This window comes from Stigmatopora nigra, chromosome 20, assembly GCF_051989575.1.
Source record: "Stigmatopora nigra isolate UIUO_SnigA chromosome 20, RoL_Snig_1.1, whole genome shotgun sequence".
Taxonomy (NCBI): domain Eukaryota; kingdom Metazoa; phylum Chordata; class Actinopteri; order Syngnathiformes; family Syngnathidae; genus Stigmatopora; species Stigmatopora nigra.
This window is the reverse complement of record NC_135527.1, coordinates 5,973,936-5,999,286: the sequence shown is the minus strand read 5'-3', so window position 1 is coordinate 5,999,286 and position 25,351 is coordinate 5,973,936. Positions and strand designations below refer to the sequence as shown.

The 25,351-nt window shown below is 34.9% G+C and overlaps 1 protein-coding gene across 9 annotated transcripts in view; it reads left to right on the top strand.

Moving 5' to 3' along the window:
* The first annotated feature begins 1,393 nt into the window (after positions 1-1,393).
* Positions 1,394-25,351, top strand: part of nrxn2b (neurexin 2b) — a 369,603-nt gene continuing 345,645 nt past the window's right edge. For all 9 annotated transcript variants that reach the window (XM_077741584.1, XM_077741583.1, XM_077741586.1 and 6 more), the window contains exon 1: positions 1,394-1,584. The gene's annotated coding sequence lies outside the window, so the exon portion shown is untranslated. The remainder of the gene's footprint in view (positions 1,585-25,351) is intronic.

Sequence of the window (25,351 nt, the reverse complement as noted above, 5' to 3'; positions counted from 1 at the left end):
TAGTCGTAGCTGTAGTAGTTGCAGTAGTTGTTGCTATAGTAGCTGTACTAGTAGTTGCAATAGTAGTAGCTATAGTAGCTGTAGTAATAGTTGCAGTAGTAGTATCTGTAGTAGTAGTTGCAATAGTAGTTGCAATAGTAGTAGCTATAGTAGCTGTAGTAATAGTTGCAGTAGTAGTATCTGTAGTAGTAGTTGCAATAGTAGTAGCTATAGTAGCTGTAGTAATAGTTGCAGTAGTAGTATCTGTAGTAGTAGTTGCAGTAGTGGTAGTTGCAGTAGTAGTAGCTATGGTAGCTGTAATAGTATTGCTAATGAAGTAGTAGGCAGAGTAGTAGTAGTAGGGGTTGTGTTATACATCCACTGGCTGGAGCTGTAGTAGTAGTGGGTTGTGTTGTACATCAGCGAAATGGAGCTATGTTATAGGGAATTTTGTATAAATATTGCTCCATTGAGCCAGTCCTTTAATTGTGCCTTATATTGTTGAAAATACGGTAAATGTGACAGTGACATTGTTTTGAATGAATTTGGGGGAAACAAAAATAACCTGCTAATACATTCATGGTTGCCAACAATGTAAAGGCTCTCCAAAGACTTGCTATTGATTAATGTGTCAATAGCGGGGGGCTGTTCAGTGGTTCCCAATGGCTTCCGATTGATTTTCCCACTCAAGTGAAAAGCTGCCTTTTATTTACTAGTTTTTTTTTCAAAATATGTATTCCACGTCCCTTAGAATTTGAAATAATCCAGATATATAACAGTGTATGACTGAGAGTGAAATTAAATGATTTTTTTAATACAAAATGTATCTCAACTAGCCTAAGAAATCTGTCAAATTTCAGTAAAATATTTATTAAAATATTTTTTTATTCATTTTTTTTGCTAAACAAATAGATACATAACAGTGTCTGACTCAGAGTGAAATTAAATGATTTTTTTTAATACAAAATGTATCTCAACTAGCCTAAAAAATCAGTCAAATTTCAGTAAAATATTCATTAAAATATTTTTATATTCATTTTTTGGCTAAACGAAGCCAAAACTCGGCAAGCGTTAAAAAAATATTCATTAAAATCTTTTTTATTCATTTTTTTAAATGTCCATTTTTTTAAACCACTAATTTTTTCATATCTGTGATGACTTTGTCATTTTGGCACAATATTAACCCATAAAAACAATAAAATAAAAATAAAAGACAGGTGCAATACCTTTTTCAGCCTGCAGGAGGTGCGCTTGTGCATCTCTTCCCACTTTTTGTTGACACCAGACACTCCAAAAAATGGGGAAAATCTCCTCCACACTATAAAATAAAAAAACATAGGATCTTTGTCAATACATAGGCTTTTATTTTGAAGGGAAGACTCCTACCCGTGTCCTTTTCCCACTTCCTGTTCTCTCTGCAGGTGGAGCGTTTGGTCCAGGAGCGTCCACATCTGTCTGTGAAGGACAGACGCGGTGATGCTGTGGACATCGCTTGTGGATAAAGACACACTCGTGGCACTCACCCACACCGGGAATTTGTCTTTTTGTTCCTGTCTTCGCGTCCAAACCTGGACACTATTGCCCGGGGGACTGCAGCAGAAAAACGTAAGTACTAAAGACTTTTCTATTCTTTGTCGGAGGAAATCGTGACAGGTGGCTGTTATTTGCATGCTTAAAGGGGGGAGAAGAGGGGTCTTTTTATGAGGGGGGGTTAGGGGGATTTTTTTTGTGGACCGGGGATGGATGTGCGCGGGTTTTTTGAGGGGGTGCTGGAGGGAAAAAGTGGATTTTTTTTATTTTTGTGGTTATTCTAACAGGTTATAAATGGACTATAGTGGAAAGTCTTTTTGTCCAATGACATGTTATGTGGAACTTTTACGCACACACATTTATGTGCGCACGCTAAACGCGCACATGTACGCGCGGGAGAATCTTGGAGGTCTTTTTATATGGTTTTTTTTATCACCCATGTTTTTGTGTGAAACATGAATGTTTCCTTTGTCCATTTAGATTAAAAAAATGCCTTTTTTTGGGAGATTAATCATCATAATTTGCTGCCATTGACGGTGAAGGACGTCCAATCCGTTTCCGCCAATTTTTCCACTTCGTAGCGGATTGGACGTCTAGATGCAATAATCTCAAAATAAGACTATAATTCCTTTCAGATTTATAACATATTTTACAAAAAATGTATTCATGTGAAGCTAATTTAACAAATTTAAGAATTCCATCGTCCTCCATCTTGTCCTCGACCCTTCAAGGGAGCAAATTGGTTAGAAACGGAGAATAGGAATTGGGTAATCTGGCTGTAATCCCTAGCACGTTGGGTCCAAAGACTGGCAGTCAGCCTCATTAACTCCCCCTCCTCCGGCACCCCCATATATCCCCCCTCCTACGGCACCCCCGCTCACCCGTCCGGCATCGGAGAGAGGTTAAAGGAGCTTAAGGGAGCAATAAAAGCAGACACTTGCATGGAGACGGTGAGGAGATACACCATTCTACTCTGCCTTGCCGTTTGGGCGGGGCGGGGGGGTTGTTGGGGGGGGAAATGGGCCCACCCGGACCACCCCCGCTACACTTCTATTACTTTCCCTTTTTGATTAAAAGGCAGAAGAGGCCCATGGAAGGACTTCTCATTGTTTCTGAATGATTGTACGCGTGAGGGATCAACAGTGACCCATCGATTCAACATTGAGCCCCCCCCCCCCCCCCTGCTTCGGGGTTGCCATGGCGCCCATTTGGAGGTTATAGATATGGTTTCAGTTTAATCAAAAGTAGAGCGGTTCAGTCGTTTGGGATCGATATATTGGATGGTTTGGATAAATGGATTTAAAATGGGGCCAAAATGGCAAAATATCGACGTATTTTTGCCTTCAATGAGGTAGTTGATTGGTTAGAAGACCTGTGATTGGCTGGTAAATCATTGAGGTTGTGCCCTGACTGGTTGTTATAGTTGGTTGGGATAGGATCAAGCACCCCCTGTGAGGATGAGGTATGCAGAAAATGAATGAATGGAATTATGTTTATCTGTATGTATGTACATATATATATAAATATATATATATATATATATATATATATATATATATATATATATATATATATATATATATATATATATATATATATATATATATATATATATATATATATATATATATATATATATATATATATATATATATATATATATATATATATATATATATATATATATATATATATATATATATATATATATATATCCATACACATATACACACATACATACACAAATACACACATATACACACGTATACATACACAAATACACACATATACACACATACACACACATACACACATATACATATACACACATATACATACACATATACACACATATACATATACACACATATACATACACATATACACACATATACATACACACACTCCTATACACACGTATACACATGCACGTGTACACATATACACATGTACACACATACACCTATACACACAAATACACACAAATACACTCATATACACACATATACACACATATACACATACACATGTACACACATGTACACACATGTACACACACACACACATGTACACACACACACATGTACACACACACACATGTACACACACACACATGTACACACACACACACACACACACACACACACACACACACACACATACACATATATATATATATATATATATATATATATTTATTATACATATATATATATATATGTTTGTTATTATAGTTTATATTATAAATATATATATATATATATATATATATATATATATATATATATATATATATATATATAGACTCAGAAGACTTGTTGCACCCTTCTTTTAAAAAAAGTACATTTGATTTGCTGTGCCGTCCGCTGAGGAATTCTCGCAAAAATGTCGTGTGATGTCACGGCACCACTTGCGTTCAAAGCGCGCCAGCCTTTTTAATAATTCGCCTTTGGTCTTTCTAATTGAGGAACTGTGGAGACACTCTGCATCCCAGTCAAGTATTTTATGATATTTGATGCTTTTATTTTTGCGGGAAGACCCTCTCGGTGGGCCTCGCACGCTTAAATCCAAGTGAAGACGTTACGAAGCCTGTGATTGGCTGCTGATGAAGTAGAGCAGGTTGTGTAACGGCTATATGGGACACTCATAAGAGTTTTACGCTCATAATTGAGGAGTGGGTGTTTGTAACTAATCCTTGTGAGCTGTGGGATATCATTCATCCACACAATTTCCAGTTTTGCATAATCATAGTTTGTTTACATAACGTTAGTGCTACGTTAGCTTAACGAGTGAACCGAATTCAACCTTTTTTTGCGCTTAAAATCGGTTCTAACGTCATTTTAAAAGCTTTTTTACCTTGACATTTGGCCTTCTGGAAATTGGAAAAAGAATGATTTAAAAGGGTGATAATTATCCTCATTAGTGCACCTTGTTTCTTGAAGGACAGTCGACAATGGATTATTATTACTGACAGGGTTTATGATTAATCCCGTTATGGGGCCAATTTGCATTGCCTTCTAAATCCAAGGTTTTTAGGATTGTAGTTTTAGTTTGGAAAAAAATTGCATTTATTTCTTCATTTGGATCAGATGTGTTTTCTGATTGGGTTTTGAAGTTTATGGTCCACCCAATAAGTATACGGAGCAATTCTCCTCATATAATCACAAAATATACAAATAACTAGTGGATTAATAGTACTAAAATGTGTTTAATAGTACTAAAATTGGACGGAAAACCTTTTTTTGCATGGCAAAGCGCTCATAACATAACATTAACTAATTTAAATGAACTTGATTGATGCAGACACTCAAAAATAAATTTAATCTAACCTACAGGTGTCAAAGTGGCGGCTTGCAGGCCAAATATGGCCCGCTACATCATTTTGTGTGGCCCAAGAAAGTAAATCATGAGTGCCGACTTTTTGTTTTAAGATCAAATTAAAATAAAGAGTATAGATGTTTATTAAATTTCCTGATTTTACCCCTTTTATATCAATAATTGTAATTTTTTAATCATTCTTTTGGTGTTTTTTAGTTCAAAAATAATTTTGTAAAATCTAAAATGATATATAAAAATTGTTAAAATAAATATTGTTTTAGATTGATAAATAAAAAATATTCCAGGCTTTTAATACATTTAAAAAAAAATCTAAATATTATATCTATTATATCTAAAATGGTCCGGCCAACATGAAATCGAGTTGTTGTCAAAGCAGCCCTTGAACCAACACCCTTGATCTAACCTTACACTAAACTTAATTCTAATTTAGTTTGACATTTTGATACCTATCTCCTCTATTGGCTCTATTAGCCCCGCCTCCACCCTGACTTTCAGCTGCAACCTATCAAGGGTTGTTTGCTTTTGTATTCCCTTCAAAATATTCCCAAAATGTTCTCTCACAAATCCTCACAATAAGATAACGCACGACCATTTGCCATCAAAAACTAGTATATACTGAAAAAATGCAATGCTCCGCCCAGTACTCATAGAGATTATTACACCAGGGAGCTCCAAATTGTACTCGTATCTCAAATAGCTCATATGTCGGGGTACTCGTATGTCAAGGTATTTACTGTATATGTTTCATTACTGCATCCACTCATTTTAGCTTCGGTGTTAGCGTTCTAAAAATCAATGACGCGCTAATGTTATAAGACAACGCTTTTCAATTGCTAGCTAGGAAATGAAACCAGCCTAAATTGTATTGGGCTCTGAGCCACACTCTCCCCCAATCAATGGCACTAATTGTTGAGCTTTAGCACATAGCAGGATTCAAAAGCACAGAATGACCCCCCTCCCCTATGGTCGGGGGAGGAGAGTAATTCTGTGACGTAACGTTTGGCCAGGAAAGATTTGCGATTGGCACATTTGGATGACATGCACCTCCTATTCCCCCGGTGAGCTCCTGGAATAATTCAACGATTTGACACGGCGGCTCTTGTAAGGCAAGCTGTGGGACGCTTGAGTGTGTGTTTTGAGTGTGTGTATATGTGTGTGTATGTGTGTGTTACGCAGATGGTGTCAGCAGCAGATATGCCCATACTGACAGAATGGATCCCTGAGTATGTATCAGGCATTGACAGCTTATGAAATTGGCCTGTCAACCAAATTACTGCTTGACAATTGAGGTAGAACAAAATTAGCGACAGGCACAGATAGCACATCATCATTTATTTAGCTCAGAATAGTACCTGCAACTTATTTTTGTGTCTAAATTGCAGTTAGGTTTGTATGTGAATTGTTGCTCTTTGTGTTTTTGTGTCATGTGACTGTCTGATTATTGATTTAGGGTGTTAGCTGGGCTCCAGCACCCTCCTTGTGAGGATTAGTGGGTCAGAAAATGAATATTGTAGGAATTGTCCTGATTTTCCCCCTTTAAAATCAATAATTTTAATTACTAGCTATATATAGTAGCTGTAATAGTAGTTGCAGTAGTGGTAGTTGCAGTAGTAGTAGCCATAGTAGCTGTAATAGTAGTTGCAGTAGTGGTAGTTGTAGTAGTAGTAGCTATAGTAGCTGTAATAGTAGTTGCAGTAGTGGTAGTTGCAGTAGCTGTAATAGTAGTTGCAGTAGTAGTAGCTATAGTAGCTGTAATAGTAGTTGCAGTAATGGTAGTTGCAGTAGTGGTAGTTGCAGTAGTGGTAGTTGCAGTAGTAGTAGTTGCAGTAGTAGTAGTTGCAGTAGTAGTAGTTGCAGTAGTAGTAGTTGCAGCAGTAGTAGTTGCAGTAGTAGTAGTTGCAGTAGTAGTAGTTGCAGTAGTAGTAGCTATCGTAGTTGTAATAGTAGTTGCAGTAGTAGTAGCTATAGTAGTTGTAATAGTAGTTGCAGTAGTAGTAGCTATAGTAGTTGTAATCGTAGTTGCAGTAGTAGTAGCTATAGTAGTTGTAATCGTAGTTGCAGTAGTAGTAGCTATAGTAGTTGTAATAGTAGTTGCAGTAGTAGTAGCTATCGTAGTTGTAATAGTAGTTGCAGTAGTAGTAGCTATAGTAGTTGTAATAGTAGTTGCAGTAGTAGTAGCTATAGTAGTTGTAATCGTAGTTGCAGTAGTAGTAGCTATAGTAGTTGTAATCGTAGTTGCAGTAGTAGTAGCTATAGTAGTTGTAATAGTAGTTGCAGTAGTAGTAGTAGTTATAGTAGTTCTATCAATAATTAATTTTTTTAATCATTTTTTTCTGTTTTTAGTTCAAAAATCATTTTATAAAATCTAAAAATATATAAAAAAAGCTAAAATAAACATTGTTTTAGATCTATAAAAAACGGAATATTCGGGGCTTTTAACCCAGTTCTTTTAATCCATTTATAAAAAAAGAATCTAAATATTATATCTAAAATGGTCTGGCCCACGTGAAATCAAGTTGACGTTAAAGCACCCGGCGAACCAACCCCTGTCTGACCATGCAAAAACTATATACATATATATATATATTTATTAGACTTCCCATTTTCCACCAAAAAAAATGGACGTCCACTGCCTTCATCAAACTTAGTTGTTATGGGCAAAATACAAAATAGACCATGGACAGCTCCCCCATTTATTTTTGAGTGGAACTGTCCTTCAGCACCACATTTCTCCAACACTCTTCTTATCTGGGCGTGTGTGTTTTCCATTTCTTTATTGACTCTCACGAGGGCCAGTGGGAAAACTTTAAAGCCCATGTGGGACAAGTCGACGATGATTATATCTGATTTATACAACACTTCCGAGCCCACACGCGCTTCCCTTTTTTTTTTTTTTTTTTTAGTCAAATCGGGCTTTTCTTCCCCTGTTCATTTGATATCCAGCGTAAGGAGTAAGAGGAATAATTTAGGCTGGGAGCGAAAAAAGGGGAAAAAAGTGCTGAGGTTGATACTCTTATCGCTGGATCATGATGTGTGTGTGTGTGTGTGTTGGAAAGTCGTTTGATAAAAAACTAAGCGGTTTTGACGGGCATCAAAATGATGAAGTTATTGCGCAACCATGCGAAAATAATATCTGTTATACGGAATGTTTTCTTTTGACTAAAAATTTAAAATAAATAGAAAATATTCCGAATTGTATTACGTTTTATTTTGGGTTTTTTTATGGATAGGATAGTAAACGAAATAAAATGTGTTGATTCGCCTTTTAAAGGATTAAAAATCAACAAAAAATTAAATATAATAAAAAAACAATCTGAATTCTGAATGTTTTCTATTGAATAAAATTTGAAATAAATAGAAAATATTCTGAATTGTATTCTGTTTTATTTTGGCTATTTTTATGAATAGAATAAAAAAAACAACATAAAACGTATTGATGAGCCTTTTAAAGGATAAAAAGTCAACAAAAAAATTAAAAAAGAAAAAAATAGTATATTCTTGTATCTCAAGAGAAATATTTGCCTGAAATTTGACTCGTATCTCAAATTGCTCCTATGTCAGGGCACTCGTATGTCAAGGTACCACTGTAGTATTTTGTTCGATCCATTCCCCCCAAAAAAGGGAAAACAGTAATCCCTCGTTTATCGCGGTTAATCGGTACCAAGACTTCCGCAATAGGTGAAAAACCGCAATGTTTTTTTCACGTAAATTCAATATAATTTCCACTTTTAACTCTTATTTTTGTTCCTACACTATAAACAGTGCATATATTTCGCGGATACACGCCACCATGTGACAAATCTGCGATAATTCATGCTCAAAATAGCGAAATATTACCGTAATATCATCATAAAGTAAATAAAATACTACTTTTGTAACTCGAAGCGAGTGTTTTGACATTGACTCACCTTAAGTGCTTTTTATTTTTTTATGCTTAATAACTTTATTGCCCTCTAGGGCATGCTAATGCTATTGTTGATGTTTGCATGCAAGCTGCTAGCTAATAGCATTCACCTCTAAATGATATTTCCTGGAGCTCACATGACTTCCATTGCATACTTATGCAAACAGATGACCCATAATGCATTTTGGGAGTAAATATCTTCTCGTGGATACTCATTTGAATCCGAGTAATGAAATTATTAGCTCGCTAGTCGTCTTATGTACGCTACGAAAGAAGAACCTTAGCTTTTGTCGCGTTTTAGAAGTGTTCTACTCTGCTTTTTTTGTTACAAAGCCGCGAGGACACTGCAGCTATCATCCATTCCCATTAGGGGGGTGTTGAAGTGGGGTGGGGGGGTTTGGGGTGGACCAATCCACAGGGGAGAATAGGACACACCTTTTGTGAGCAGGGATGGATGACGAAAGCGAGAAGAACCAGGCCGCCTCGTGTTAAAAGCTCAACAAAAAACTGTTTTACCGCAGAGCCACGTTGCTTTTTGGAGTCTTGGGAGGTGGGCGGAGCCAGACAGCAACGTTAGCTGCAGGCTTGCTATCCATCCCGCTTTGCTCTTCCTGGTTATCGTAGCTGTGAAAATAGATCCGCTTAAAGCCTGCGACGAACCCCCTTCCACCCCCCTAAAATCCCCCTAGGGTTGTCAAAGGGCTTTTTTCACCCCGCAACAACGAGGCGCTCTAATCCCAGCACCCCGACATTTGATTTATTCCCATTTTGGCGTTTGTCATCTTTTCAAATCTGGGCAGAAAAGATCAGAATAGATTGAGGATGTGTTTTTAAACACACGACCATAAGTTTAAGGGTTTTTTAGTGTTACAATTCAATTTTTTATATATATTTCTATATCTATATAACTATCTATCTATATCTTTATCTCTATATATCTCTATATATCTCTATATATCTCTATATATCTCTATATATCTCTACATATCTCTATATATCTCTATATATCTCTATATATCTCTATATATCTCTATATATCTCTATATATCTCTATATATCTCTATATATCTCTATATATCTCTATATATCTCTATATATCTCTATATATCTCTATATATCTCTATATATCTCTATATATCTCTATATATCTCTATATATCTCTATATATCTCTATATATCTCTATATATCTCTATATATCTCTATATATCTCTATATATCTCTATATATCTCTATATATCTCTATATATCTCTATATATCTCTATATATCTCTATATATCTCTATATATCTCTATATATCTCTATATATCTCTATATATCTCTATATACTTTCAAATCTCACTGCCAAATCTCAATGCCAACTCTCACTACCAAATCTCATGTGTTGCTAATTCTCAATGCAAAATCTCAATGCAAAATCTCAATGCAAACTCTCAATGCAAAACCTCAATGCAAAACCTCAAAGCAAAACCTCAATGCAAAACCTCAATGCAAAACCTCAATGCAAAACCTCAATGCAAAACCTCAATGCAAAACCTCAATGCAAAACCTCAATGCAAAACCTCAATGCAAAATCTCAATGCAAAATCTCAATGCAAAATATCAATGCAAAATCTCAATACAAAATCTCAATGCAAAATCTCAATGCAAAATCTCAATGCAAAATCTCAATGCAAAATCTCAATGCAAAATCTCAATGCAAAATCTCAATGCAAAATATCAATGCAAAATATCAATGCAAAATATCAATGCAAAATATCAATGCAAAATATCAATGCAAAATATCAATGCAAAATATCAATGCTCCTCCGGCTTTTATTTTGTAACTTCCTGTTACCGATCATTTGAATTTGCATATTACCCAAGATTTATAGTTGAATTTACATTAAATATTTATATTTAACATTTACTTTTCAGATGTAGACTTAACATCTAGACTTACAGCTTAGATTGAGCACTTAGCAATTTAGCTCTAAATATCAGAGTTGCTAAATACTGTTACAAATGTGCAAAAATAATCACTCAAATTTTCACACTATATTCAAAACCCTGCTTGGCGCTAAATATACGAAAATATTTCTATCTTTTAACAGAGCTTCACAATCGGTACTTCATATCTAACCAATGCAATTTAACATAAAGTTAAGCAGGGAGCCATATACGGCTCGCGAGCCTGCTCCTGACATCGGGTTAATTTTTCCATGGCCTCCTTTATGTAAACAAGGAAAGATTATATTTCCGGACCCCCAGTCTAAGCTGCCTTTTGTACTGCCTGAGCCCAGTATGGGTATGCAAAAATGTTTCTAATTGAATTAACGCGGGGGTTTATAGCCTGATGTTGAACTCCAATCCAACGCTGTTTTTTGTGTGTGCTCGTTATTCGGGAATTGAGGTCAAAGCACCAGACCCGAACGTAGCAAATGTGCAAGATCTCACTTGATTTCCATCACATGTGGCGATGTAAATCTGGGAAGGGCTTGAAGGGCTGTCAGACGCTTCCGTCCATCGAGGCCCCCCGGAGCACTTAAGAGACTGGAAATAAACGCTGTTATTTATCCGGATCGGACTGCCGATGCGGGTATTTGATGCATTAGCAGTAGTCCGTTAGCGGTGATGTTTATCCATTAGCGAACGGGGCTTTTGAGATGTTCCTGTTTAGAAACAATGATGAAAATTGGTAACGTTACTTCTATTTTGGGCGTGTTTCACTTTAAAAACAACTTCCAAATTTTGGGTTTGTCCTCTTAGGCTCGAGTCGGTCTAGGGAATTTGACTGTCTCTTTACTTGGGGTCAAGAAGAGTTATATGATATCAATTCTAAGACATATGTGCATAAAAAATGGACAATTAGCATGTAGAGAAGCATTCTGTCACTTTCTGTATGTTTTTTATTGATTAGAAGGAATTTACAGTTGGTTTTGGGGTGTTTTTGGGTTCTTTGCTAGTTCGTTAGCCGCCTTAGTGACAGTGTTTTCAAAGCGAAAAAACGTTAATGAAGTAATGGGTTAGGAATTAGACATTTATTTCATCCTGTTTTCGGGAAATTTCCGGGTTTTTAGTAATAAGACACACAAGACATTGTAGACCTAGTTAAAAAAATGGAGCCACAAACAGGATGTCCACAAGGTAGGGACATTCTAAGGTCTAAGGTCTAAAGTCTAAGGTTAGCACAGAGTCCCTCAAAAAATTGCAAAAGTTGAATATTAAATAATTGGAGTTTTCAATCTCCCATGACGAAAAATACAAAAAAAAAATTGGATGGTATGAATGAGTGAATTAGTTTGGACCCCCAGTGGGCCACTTCTGGCCCGCGAGCCATATATTTTACACCACTAATGTAAAGTCCAAGCGAAGAAAAATAGCAATGCTAAAGTCGTATACAGGACCATGTTTTTCGGACTATAAGTCGCATCAATGTAATAAGAAAGAAAGTACAGTAGTACCTCGAGATATGACCTTAATCCGTTCCGAGACAGAGCTTGTATGTCGATTTTCTTGTAACTCAAATGAATGTTTCCCATTGAAATGAACTAAAAATAAATTAATTTGTTCCAACCCTCTGAAAAAACACTAAAAACAGGATATTGGATTGGAAAAATATTTTGATTTGTTCTAATTTGCCATCTATTAACAAAGTAACAAATAACTAGTGGTTTGCTAGTACTAAAATGAGTCTAATAGTACTAAAATTAGACTTTTTGCACGGCAACGCGCTCGTAACATAACAAACATTTAAATGAACTTGCATTACGATGCAGATACACTCAAAAATAAGTTTAATCTAACCTTACACTAAACTTCATTCTAAATTTGTTTGACATTTTGATACCTTTCTTCTCCCGGGTTGGCTTTATTGGCCCCGCCTCCACCCTGACTTTCAGATGCAACCTATCGAGGGTTGTTTGCTTTTGTATTCCCTTCAAAATATACTGAAAATGATGCACACAAATGTCCTCACAATAGGATAACGCACGACTACTTCCTAACAAAAAATAGTATATACTCCTCTCGTATTAGCGATCAAGCTCCGCCATTGGCACTAACTGAAAAAATGCGGAACTTTTTGGAGCTAGAACGAAGAAATCTCAAAAGAACCGACTCAGCATATATAAAAGGAAAAGAATCTGCAAAAAAAAATGAGAACACGTCTGCCATTTACAAGACGTTGGAGTCAACGGACTCCATTTTCTTCAAGGGATCCATCAATTTTAATGATCGGACAATTGCTCTATAAATTACCGCCAAATGAGCTGCTTTTAATGGACACATTGCGCCAAACGTGAGCCAAATTTCAAGTAGTCAGACGAACTGAAATGAAAGAAAGAGAAGAAATAAAATAAGAGTTTTTTCTGGTTAAAAGTCAAAACAAGAATCTTAGACATTTCCTGTCCATGGATTGGTCAGTCATACTTAATATTTCACTTGAATACATTTTTGCGTGTTGCACTGTTGCTTTAAATCGTAGTATTTGTTGATTTTTTGTTTGTTTTTAAAATTTGGATTATTGAATTGAATTGAATGCTTTTATTTTCGTTATTGTCATTATTTGCATAACGTGGAATACCATACTTTTTTTGGAAGAAACTCCATTCAAAATAAGACATTAGTACTTCCTATTAAAACTACGAATATGGAGGGTGAAAATTGTGAATCAGGGGGCGGCTTATACGAGGGAAATTGTAAAATTCAACGATTTTAAGACAATTCTTAGGGTGAGACTTATATGTGGAGGCGTCTTATATGCGTCGTCATTATTTGCATAACGTGGAATACCATACTTTTTTTTGGAAGAAACTCCCTTCAAAATAAGACATTTGTACTTCCTATTAAAACTACAAATATGGAGGTGAACATTGTGAATCAGGGGGCGGCTTATACGAGAGAAATTGTAAAATTCAACGATTTTAAGGCAATTCTTAGGGTGCGACTTATATGTGGAGGCGGCTTATATGCGAGAAAATACGATAAGTAAGTAAAAATTGTTTATTTTTTTAGCTTGACAGGCTAAGAGCTCTCAAAGTTTACATGACCACAAGTAATATTTGCACCCGCATATTCTCAGGATACATATGAGGATCAAAACAATCGCGAACAGGAGGGTGAGGGAGCAGGGCCGGCCGGAAATGGCGGAATCGGGCATCTCCATAATTCATTTGCTGCTGCGAGAAAAGGGAAAAATCCTTCATTCCACTTGAAATCAGCCGAGTCGTCAGCCACAGAAGCGGCCATTTTAATTTTTCATGACCGTCTGCTTTCAAGGGACTATTTCAAGTCAATCAGCGTCCTGAAAAACGTTCTCTTTCATAGCCCTGCCCTATTTCGTTCCAAATTATTAGTAGAGTGCATGCCAAATGCTTAAGGTGGTCTACTTTGAAGGCTGTGGAATGAATCCCTCTGCAAATATTTCAATTTTTTTATCATTGTTTACTGCAGAAAATGACTAAGAAGTCATAGATTGGAACATTATTTGTAATTACCGTATTTTCACGACTATAAGGCGCACCGCATTATAAGGCGCACCCTCAATGAATGACATTTTCCATATATAAGGCGCACTGTATTATAAGGCGCACTGTATTATAAGGCGCACTGTCTATTTTGGAGAAAATTTAAGACTTTTAAGTGCGCCTTATCGTCGTGAAAATACGGTAATTGCTATTGACTTCCAGGTATGAAGCACTCACTACACAGTCACCTCTAGAGCCAGCCATTTTTTATGTTTTGGATTTTTTTGTATAAAATCTTGCAGTAGGGGAGGAGCTATATGATGGAAGATTTTGTAAACTAAGATGGCATCTGCGTATTTAACAGTATTGTTTCAGTTCAGGCGTTTTTGTTTTTTTTAATATCCGACAGTGGTGCTTTTTCGTTTTTAGTTTTCAGTTTTTTCCATATATAAGGCGCACTGTCTATTTTGGAGAGAATTTAAGACTTTTAAGTGCGCCTTATAGTCGTGAAAATACGGTACGGCCTATATGCAAGTAAATACAGTAGTTTGCAATCATTCTGGGAGGACAAAGTCATTTATTAATGAGTTATTGCAATACTTTTGTGTTTCTTTGATTCCTCTTGATACATTTTTGAGAATAACTTCATATGGGTTATATATTTATTCATCCAAAGTTTTTTTCGTTAACTTAGTTATATGCATTAGCCCTTGATTCGTAGTCGCTTCTGAGAAAAAGCTAACATGAAGACAGATTTGCAACCGTCACTGTGATTATACCAAATTTATCATCTACATAATGCAATAAACATTTCACCATGAGTCACCAGGCTGCGCTAATCAAGATTGATCGTGTTATTATTATTGATGAATGCATTGCGTTGCGGCGTGCTAGTTTATTTTCCAAGAGTTTGGAAAGCAAATGACAAAAAAAATGTCGGATTGCTTTTTCGGTAGAAGTTTAACCCTTCGCTAAAAATCCAACACGACATGTTTTCCCCCACTACTTCCATACTCAAGATGGCGGCGACTTTAAGTCATGCTACACTGACTTCATGCTTAAATCAATTATGCCGACTCATAATGGCCTCCCTCCTCGGAGCCTGACATCCCTGTTTATGGATAATTGCTTCATGATAGCGGCGTCCTATCGGGTGCATCGCGCTACGCAATTTAGACCCGACGCTGACATGCATTTTTAATCCCGGATGCATATCTCGTGTCTTGTGATAGAACAACGCGTCATCCGCAAGGTCATTCCGTGCTGAAAAAGATGCTCTCCGAAAAAATTCATGTTCCAGAGTTGAAACCCAAAATGTGCATGAAGCAGAAATTGTTTGGTTTTGTCCTGTTTTACCACATTTTTATTGCCAGTAACTCACTGGGTGCATATAGCAGAGGCGGACCTAGCTAATTTTGCACCCTGGGCAGACCAGACGTTGCCCTCCCAACCAAAAACACAGGCCATCCCATATATAGCAGCACAAGATTACAGTAATGACTCGAATATTGCGGTTAGTCTAGACCAAACAAGGCCACCATAAACAAAAAAACGCGATGTATGTATATGTGTATATATGTATATATGCATATATATGTATATATATATGTGTATATATATGTATATGCATATATATATATATATATATATATATATATATATATATATATATATATATATATATATATATATATATATATATATATATATATGTATATATATATGTATATGCATATATATATATGCATATCTATATGTATATATATATAATGTATATGCATATATATATATGTATATATATATATATATATATATATATATATATATATATATATATATATATATATATATATATATATATATATATATATATATATATATATATATATATATATATATATATATATATATATATATATATATATATATATATATATATATATATATATATATATATATATATATATATATATATATATATATATATATATATATATATATATATATATATATATATATATATATATATATATATATATATATGTAAGTATATGCATATATATGTCTGTATATGCAAATAAATGTACGTATATGCATATATATGTCTGTATATGCATATGTATATATGTATGTATATGCATATATATGTCTGTATATGCATATGTATATCTGTATGTATATGCATACATATGTATATATGCACATATATTTATACATATGCATATATCTGTATGTATATGCATATATCTGTATGTATATGCATATATATGTATACATATGCATATATATGTATGTATATGCATATAAATACATACATATGCATATATATGTATGTATATGCATATATATGTCTGTAAATGCATATACATGTATATATATGCATATATATGTATGTATATGCATATATATGTATGTTTATTCATATATATGTATGTATATGCATATATGTCTATATATGCATATATATGGCTATACATGCATATATGGCTATGCATGCATATATGTCTATACATGCATATATATATATGTCTATATATGCATATATATTTCTATACAGGCATATATATATCTATATATGCATATATCTATTTTAATTTTTTCACTCTTTTTGTTAAGAAAAGTATTTAAAAATGAACAGATTCTAAAAAAAAAAGCACAAAGGGAAAATTATCGAACAAAAATTGTTTGGTAATCAAAAACATTGGGCAGGCCAATATGAGCGCACCCCCAAATGTATTGCACCTTGCCCTGCCACCCTCATTACCCATAGTAAAACCCAGCCTTGACAAATATTACCAAGACCCAAGTATAATATCACTGTAAACTCTTGTCTTGACCTCTGCCCTCCGTCGCAATCTGAGCTCCCCTTCGCCACCATTCCCGTTACTCGATCCCTCACCAAACACCGGCGGGAGCCATTTTGTTTTGAACGTAGCTACAAACAACACAAGACGATCCCGCGCATTCTATTCACCCCATTTAAAGTCGATGAATTATTCAAGCTCTTGCCGCTGTTGCGTTCAGGGACCGTCTCCATCGGGCACTTTGCGTTCTTGCCGGAGTGGAAAGACCCACTCGGAAAAAGAAGGGCAGGTTTTATTACCGCTGGGCGTGGAGTCATAAAAACTGACAGCATCACCCCTGACTTATCACTCGCCGTATAAACATAATAACTCCGCCGCGATGCGGCGTTATACGATAATTGACCCTTTCTCATCTGCGAAACGTAGACCATCATTTTCCGTGCAGGCGGCCAAACCTTTTGCGCAGATGATGAAGTCAATTAATACGAGGCGCCCTGACTTCATAAATGCCACCGCCCGGAGTTCATCGCGCTCGCCGTTAGCGATGTAGCATCTTGTTTTTATGACGTGTTGCAGTTTGAAACAACGATTGGGTAATAACTAGCAAATGGCGGATGACAACAGGGGTTTATTTTTTGTTTTTTGCTCACCTTTTGTAGCCGGAGAATGTTTAATATTTTAGTTTTTAAAAATTCCTGTCACGCAGCATGTTCGTTGAAAATTTTAGGCCTTTTTTGGTTCACAAATTAATCAAAAATATGGTGTAATGGATATTAATTACATACAAACTAATGTTGCATTAATTTTGTATTGCAAATTTGTTTGTTATTTAATGTATTTAAATAACAAAATAAATTAGTTTCTTGTTATTTAAAGTATTAAAAAAATAAACAGATTAAAAAGGGAAAATGTTCCCCAAAATTTTTTTGGGTGATTAAAATCTAAAACAATGGGCGTGGCTATAAATATTGAACAATTATTCTCAACTTTTCACAGTTTATTTTTTTTTACTTTGTGTACCTTTTGTAGCTGGAGAATGTTTAATAAATGCAATTGAATATTTTAGTTTTTAAATATTCCTGTCACGCAGCATGTTTGTTTAAATTTTTAGGCCTTTTTTTTGGTTCAAAATTATCCAAAATATGGTTTAATGGATAATAATTACATCAAAACTAATGTTGCATTAATTTTGTATTGCCTAAAAATAGTTACCAAGTTAACTATTATAGCAGGTGAAAATATTCTTAATTTTTTGGTAAATTGTATTTAATTTTTTTGCCAAAAAATAAAACAAACTTGTTTTTGTTATTTAAAATATTTAAAAGTAAACAGATTACAAAGGGAACATTTTCTCCGAAAATGTTTTGGTAAATCATATATATTTTTTAACCAAAAAACAAAACAAACTTGTTTTTAATACTTGAAGTATTTATAAATAAATAGAGTACAAAGGGAAAATTTTCCCCAATTTTTTCGGGTGATTAAATAGAAAAACAATGGGCGGGGCAATAAATATTAAACAAATATTCTCAACTTTTCACTCATTTCTCTCACAACGATTCTTCCTTAATGACAGATATGTCAATTTAATTTGAGCAAGGCATATTTTCACCATATTTTCACATACAAGCCATATTTGTAACTTTAAAAACCTCTGACTGAATCAAATATACGGCTTATATGCGCACAATTTATACGCAAAACGCGAGATAAATCGTCAAATTCAACCATTTTAAGAAAAGAAAAAGAAAAATTCAATGATTTTTAGGCAATTTTAAGGGTGTGGCTTATAGTCAGGCAGCTTATACGCGAAAAAATATGCTAAATTGCATATTTTGGAGAAACCAAGAACAAACATGTTAAATGGAGCACAACAGGTTAAATTAATACCTAAATATCGATTTATTTTAAATAACAGACCCCAACAACACTCAAAATTGTACTGTATTTTTCAAAGTAACACATTTATACTCCCTATTAAAACCATGAATATGGAGATGAAAATTGTAAACCAGGGGGGGCTTATACTCGAGAAATCGTCAAATTCAACCATTTTAAGGTCATTTTAAGGGTACGGCTTATACGTGGATGCGGCTAATTTGCGAGAAAACTCATCTGACACATTTTTTGATAACATCTCAGTCTTAAGGATCATTTTGGTGGTATTTTTTTTTCCGAAACGTAAAGACAAACGCCAAAATCGTGCATGGACAGAGGTAAAAAAAAGCTCTCGGCGAGAGCTCGTCTCCAGCCGACTCTGATCATAGAGTGCGAAGCTCTTGAGGGATCAAAGGCTTTGTCAGTCAAAGCCCCTTAACTCTCCCTTAGCTACTCCGCGGGACTCGAACACAGGAATAATTCATGACCCGGGACGGCTGGTCTGGATTGCGACACCACATCCAAGGGTCAAGGGGTCCCGGGTCCCTGAGATGTGTTATAGATCCACTCAGCTGTAGTAGTTGGTGGTTTTGTATACGTCCTTGAGCTTATTCGTAGTATTTTGACATCTCTGGGTTTAATTTCTACTCCTAATGAACTTTGAATAGGTTTTAAAGGCAACATACAAGCTTATTACTATGCACTTTTCCTTTATTTTTGTTTCCAGTACAGTCATACCTCTACTTGAGAAATTACCGTATTTTCACGACTATAAGGCGCATCACATTATAAGACGCGCCCTCAATGAATAACATTTTTCCATATATAAGGCGCACTGTATTATAAGGCGCACTGTATTATGAGGCGCACTGTATTATGAGGCGCACTGTATATTTTGGGGAAAATGTAAGACTTTTAAGTGCGCCTTATAGTCAGGAAAATACGGTAACTGCTATTGACTTCCAGGTATGCAGCACTCACTACACAGTCACCTCTAGAGCCAGCCATTGTTGATGTTTTGGATTTTTTTGTATAAAATCTTGCAGTGGGGGAGGAGCTATATCACGGAAGATTTTGTAAACTAAGATGGCATCTGCATATTTAACAGTATTGTTTCAGTTCAGGCGTGTGTTTTTTTTAATATCCGACAGTGGTGGTTTTTGGTTTTCTGTTTTTTACATATATAAGGCGCACTGGATTATAAGGCGCACTGTCTATTTTGGAGAAAATTTAAGACTTTTAAGTGCGCCTTATAGTCGTGAAAATACGGTACGCCCTATATGCAAGTAAATACAGTAGTTTGCAATCATTCTGGGAGGACAAAGTCATTTATTTATGAGTTATTGCAATACTTTTGTGTTTCTTTGATTCCTCTTGATACATTTTTGAGAATAACTTCGTATCGGTTATATATTTATTCATCCAAAGTTTTTTTTCGTTAACTTAGTTATACGCATTAGCCCTTGATTCGTAGTTGCTTTTGAGAAAAAGCTAACATGAAGACAGATTTGCAACAGTCACTGTGATTATACAAATGGCATCTGCATATTTAACAGTATTGTTTCAGTTCAGGCGTTTGTGTTTTTTTTTAATATCCGACAGTGGTGCTTTTTCGTTTTTGGTTTTCTATTTTTTTTCCATATATAAGGCGCACTGGATTATAAGGCGCACTGTCTATTTTGGAGATGATTTAAGACTTTTAAGTGCGCTTTATAGTTGCGAAAATACGGTAAATGCAATTTGCAGACATGTTCCTATGTACATGTCTATAAGTACATGTACATGTCTGTAGAGGAGCATCTGTATACATAAAGTACGAAAGCCATACATGTTATAACAGAGTATTGGAGGCAGTGTTTTCTGTTGTCATACCACGAAAACCAAAAACCACGTAAAAACCGCTCATTATATTCCTCAGAAGTTTCTCTGCCACTAAACCCAAACACAATCCCCCTTTGTTACCCAAGCAATTACATCGATTCTTCCCTTATCCTGCTTTTATTTCTTTCTTTCTTTATTTTTTTTTGGGGGCGCTTTGTCTGCCTTCCATTTCCTGGAACGGACCTGCATCAATAAGTCTCAGATATGACCAGAAAACGAAATACGCGTGAGAAAAAGCCGAGCGAGGGGAATGAAAGAGAAGCGGAAAAAAAATGGATTATTGAAAATTGTGCTATTGTTAGTCGAGGACGGCAGAGTGCTTGTGTGCGTGTAATCCAGTCAGGGAGGGATGGGAATCACTCGCAAAAACCATGCCAACTGTTACTGACGGCATGCTGTAGGATTATCACTTCATTTTTTTTTATTGCCCACTCATAAATAAATACATTTCACGTTCGGGGAATTCTTTGTTTTTCTGCAGTTGTCGAATCTAAACTGGCTAAAAGTCATTTTTTGGTGGAGGGTTGGTCAAATTGAGTTTTTTGAGTAATAAATTGTCAGTTTTTATGATGGTCGGTAGGATTTTGTAATTTATTTTATTAGGATATTGTTTTGTATTTGTTTTAGTTGAAATGGAGAAATATGAAAATATTTTTGTATTTATTTAAAAGGGTAAATTGTAATTATTGTATTTTTTTAAATTAATCTATTTACATTAAAATTAAAAGGGAAAAGAGTATAATTTTTATGAATTATTCCTGTTTTGAAAATAATTATTTTTGGATAAAGTAAATTAAATATGCTATATTTACTTATATGGTCAAATTGGCTTTTTGAGTAATAAATTGTCAGTTTTTATGATGGTCGGTAGGATTTTTTTATTTTTTTTTATTAGATAATATTGTTTTGTGTTTGTTTTAGTTGAAATGGAGAAAGATGCAAATATTTTTTTATTTATTTAAAAGGGTAAATTGTAATTATTTTATTTTTTTAATTTATCTATTTACATTAAAAATTAAAAGGGATGAGAGTATAATTTTTATGAATTATTCCTGTTTTAAAAATAATTATTTTTGGATAAAGTAAATTCAATATGCTATATTTACTTATTTTTAGTTTTTAAAATTGTAATTATTGTATTTTTATTCATCTATTTACATTAAAAATTAAAAGGGAAAAGAGTATAATTTTTATGAATTATTCCTGTTTTAAAAATAATGATTTTTGGATAAAGTAAATTAAATATGCTGTTTTTAGATAGATTAATTATTTAACTATTTTTTTGGTTTTAAATTGTAATTATTGTATTTTTTTATTCATCTATTTTCATTAAAACTAAAAGGGAAATAGTATTTTTTTAAATGAATTATTCCTATTTAAAAATAATTATTTTTGGATAAATTAAATTAAATATGCTGTTATTAAATACATTAAATATTGACTTATTTTTTTCTTTTAAATGTTTTTATTTTATCCAAAATATATTTTAGGAAACATTATTTTTATTTAGTGAAAAATCAGAAATAAGACATTTTTTAATTCAGATTAAGTTACATAAAAGAAAACTAAATTGACGAAAATAAGCAGTTTCCTTTGTTTATTTTGTTCAAAAACAGGAAATACTCCACACAATGAATCATAATTAGAATATTATTTTCAAAGTGAACAAAATTTACAAAATCTTTACGATATAATCATTCCTTCTGATCAAAAACTTACGTTAAAAAACATTTAGCTTCTTCTTTTAATCAGTCGCCCTTCTGTTTGCAGATGGGTCCACATTAATGACATAATTAACCAATTAAGAAAACCCTTGTAGATTTCATAGCGAGTTTCATCATAAGGCGGAAAGTCATTTAGATGAAAACCCGATAATTATATAACACGCAAGAGAAGATTCCGGTCTTGATCTTATCGTTGCTTAGCATAATGAGTCAACACAAATCCTGATTGCCCCAAAAAAAAATGTCCGCCGCAATCGGAACGTCTCGCCATCACCGTTTAAAAAAAAAAAATAGACCGCAGTCTTTTGTGTGTGTGGGAACGCGGGTGGGAAGACATTTAAAACTCGCCATATGTCGGAAAACACTAGCGTGCGTTAAATTCTGCTTGGCTGAACTCTTTCTCAACTCTGGGAAATCGGCGCCGCTTTTGGCACGTTACGCGGCGGGATATCAACATAGCGGATCTGCACTAAGGCGTTAACGCCACTTTTCGAACTCGTCACTGAATTGTCTGGAAAAATGTCACCAAGTGCTCACTTTAATCTTAAAAAGGGGTGTCAAACTTTGGTCTGCGGGCCGAATACAACTTAATTGGAGATCAAGCAGGGCCGGACTAGTAAACTCATTGCAAAATGACATAGAACTAACAATAAGCCCACTTTTTTCCTTTGTATTAGTCACTAATACTAATAATTAGTGCAAAGAATGAGTAAATTATCCAAATGTTTATTAACAAAATTTTCTTTTTACACTATGAGCAATATATTACGAACAAGAGAATAACAAGAACATAAAAAAATGTCAATTCATGTTGTCTGTACGTATTAAAACATTGCGCCCCCTAACGGATAATACGAGAACTACACATTTTTAAAAAAATTCATATTTTTTATACAATGCAGCTTTCTTGCCCGGGCCGTACCAAACTACCAGACGGGTCGGATCCGGCCGGCGGGCCGTATGTTTGACACCCCTGATCTTGAACATATCAAGAGAACTCATGCTTGAATTTGGCGCCCTCTATTGGTAACAAAACCCGTCTCAGATGTCCTTCTTCTCACTTTAGCGCCAAAAGTTCGATCCCTGGTCCGGACTATCTTGTCTAAAGTTTCCATGTGCTCCCTGGGCTTGTATAGGTTTTCTCCGGGTACTTCGGTTTCCTAGCACATCCCGTGAAAATGCATGCTAAGCTAATTTATCACTCTAAATTGCGCCTTGATGTGTTTTTTTGGGCCTCGCGATTGGCTAGCTACCAAATCATTTCGTAACTTGAAAATTTTGTACTTAGAGACATTTGGAAGTAGAGGTATGACTGTAATAGTTTCATGTCTGTATGTATAAAACCTGTGTGTCATGTGTGTCAAAGCGGCGGCTTAGGGGCCAAATCTGGTCCGCCGCATCATTTTGTGTGGTCCGGGAAAGTAAATTATGAGTGCTGACTTTCTGTTTTAAGAATAAATTAAAATGAAGAGTATAAATGTACATTAAATTTCCGCTTTAAATCAATAATTGTAATTTTTAATCATTTTTTCTGTGTTTTTACTTCAAAAATAATTTTGTAAAATCTAAAAATATATTTAAAAAAAGCTAAAATAAATATTGTTTTGGATCTATAAAAAACGGAATATTCAGTGATTTTAATCCAGTTCTTTTAATCCATTTATTAAAATAAATTCTAATTATTTTATCTAAATTGGTCCGTCCCACCTGAAATTAAAATGACGTTAAAGCGGCCCGCTAACCATGTTAAAACTCAGCGATGGATAGTTTTTTTCAGTTTTCGTACCACAAAAAAATGAAAATCTTGTTAAAAACATCTCAGCTTCCCACATACATCGTGTCATTCACTGGGATAAGCTCTAGCACCCCTTGCAACACAAAAAATGAATGAAATATCCTTGATAAGATCGAAACTTGTTTTATCCAAATTTTCCAAAATGAGTCATTATTGCACCCCTTATAAAATTTCGAATCCGTTTTGACTCTCAGGAGGGAGTCGATTCACCTGAACTGAATCAGCACAATAGTCTCCGCCCCCTATTCACTTCACCCCGACACCCACACCTGGTTCCACTCATGTGCACTGCTGCTATTGTCAGTGACCTTCAGATTTCTCTTCAGAAAGAATCTAGTCGCCTATTTTCCAATCTTTTCCACCAAAAAAAAGACCCCCAACCCGCCTCACCCGCCCCCCCCCCCCCCGAGTCTATTCACAGGTCTTCCCATTGTTGCCTCGAATCAGTTAAAAGAACCTCAACTCATTGTCAATTATCGTTTTTTTTTTTACGTAATCTGCTAACGACAAAATCGTCATTGGCGGTGGACAAAAAAAATTCTATAAAAATGCAATTACACCTGAAATAGCAACCGTGGGCGGCGGAATCCATCACCCCCCGGACAAGGTCTCGATAAACGCAACCACTTCATCAATCAGCAACAACGAGCTTCATGAAATATTCACGTTGTACACCGGAGAAGATGGATGTAAACTATTAGCTAAGAGATGCTACGCTATGTGTTTGTCCAAAAACAAGGCTATTTTTGAGGGCCACTCAGCCGCCATCCAAATCAATTTTCATGACGTATTGATCAGTCCGTCGCTTTTTTTTTTATTCGAAAAGCATCATGTCGTTTTGCTGTAAACTGCCCCTGTTGGGTCACATAACGCTAAACGACTCAACTTTGCCTTCGGGAGCTGTTTTATTTTCATTCCTCTTCCTCGTTTGTGCTTCAACCTTCAACTAAACTGAAAGGGAAAGAACACTTATAGATATATATAATCTTTTTTAGGAGGAAATCGTGAGCGATGCAGAGGAGTCAAACTGTTTTTGTATGCTGCTATGATTAGTCGAATTGATTGGAAGCT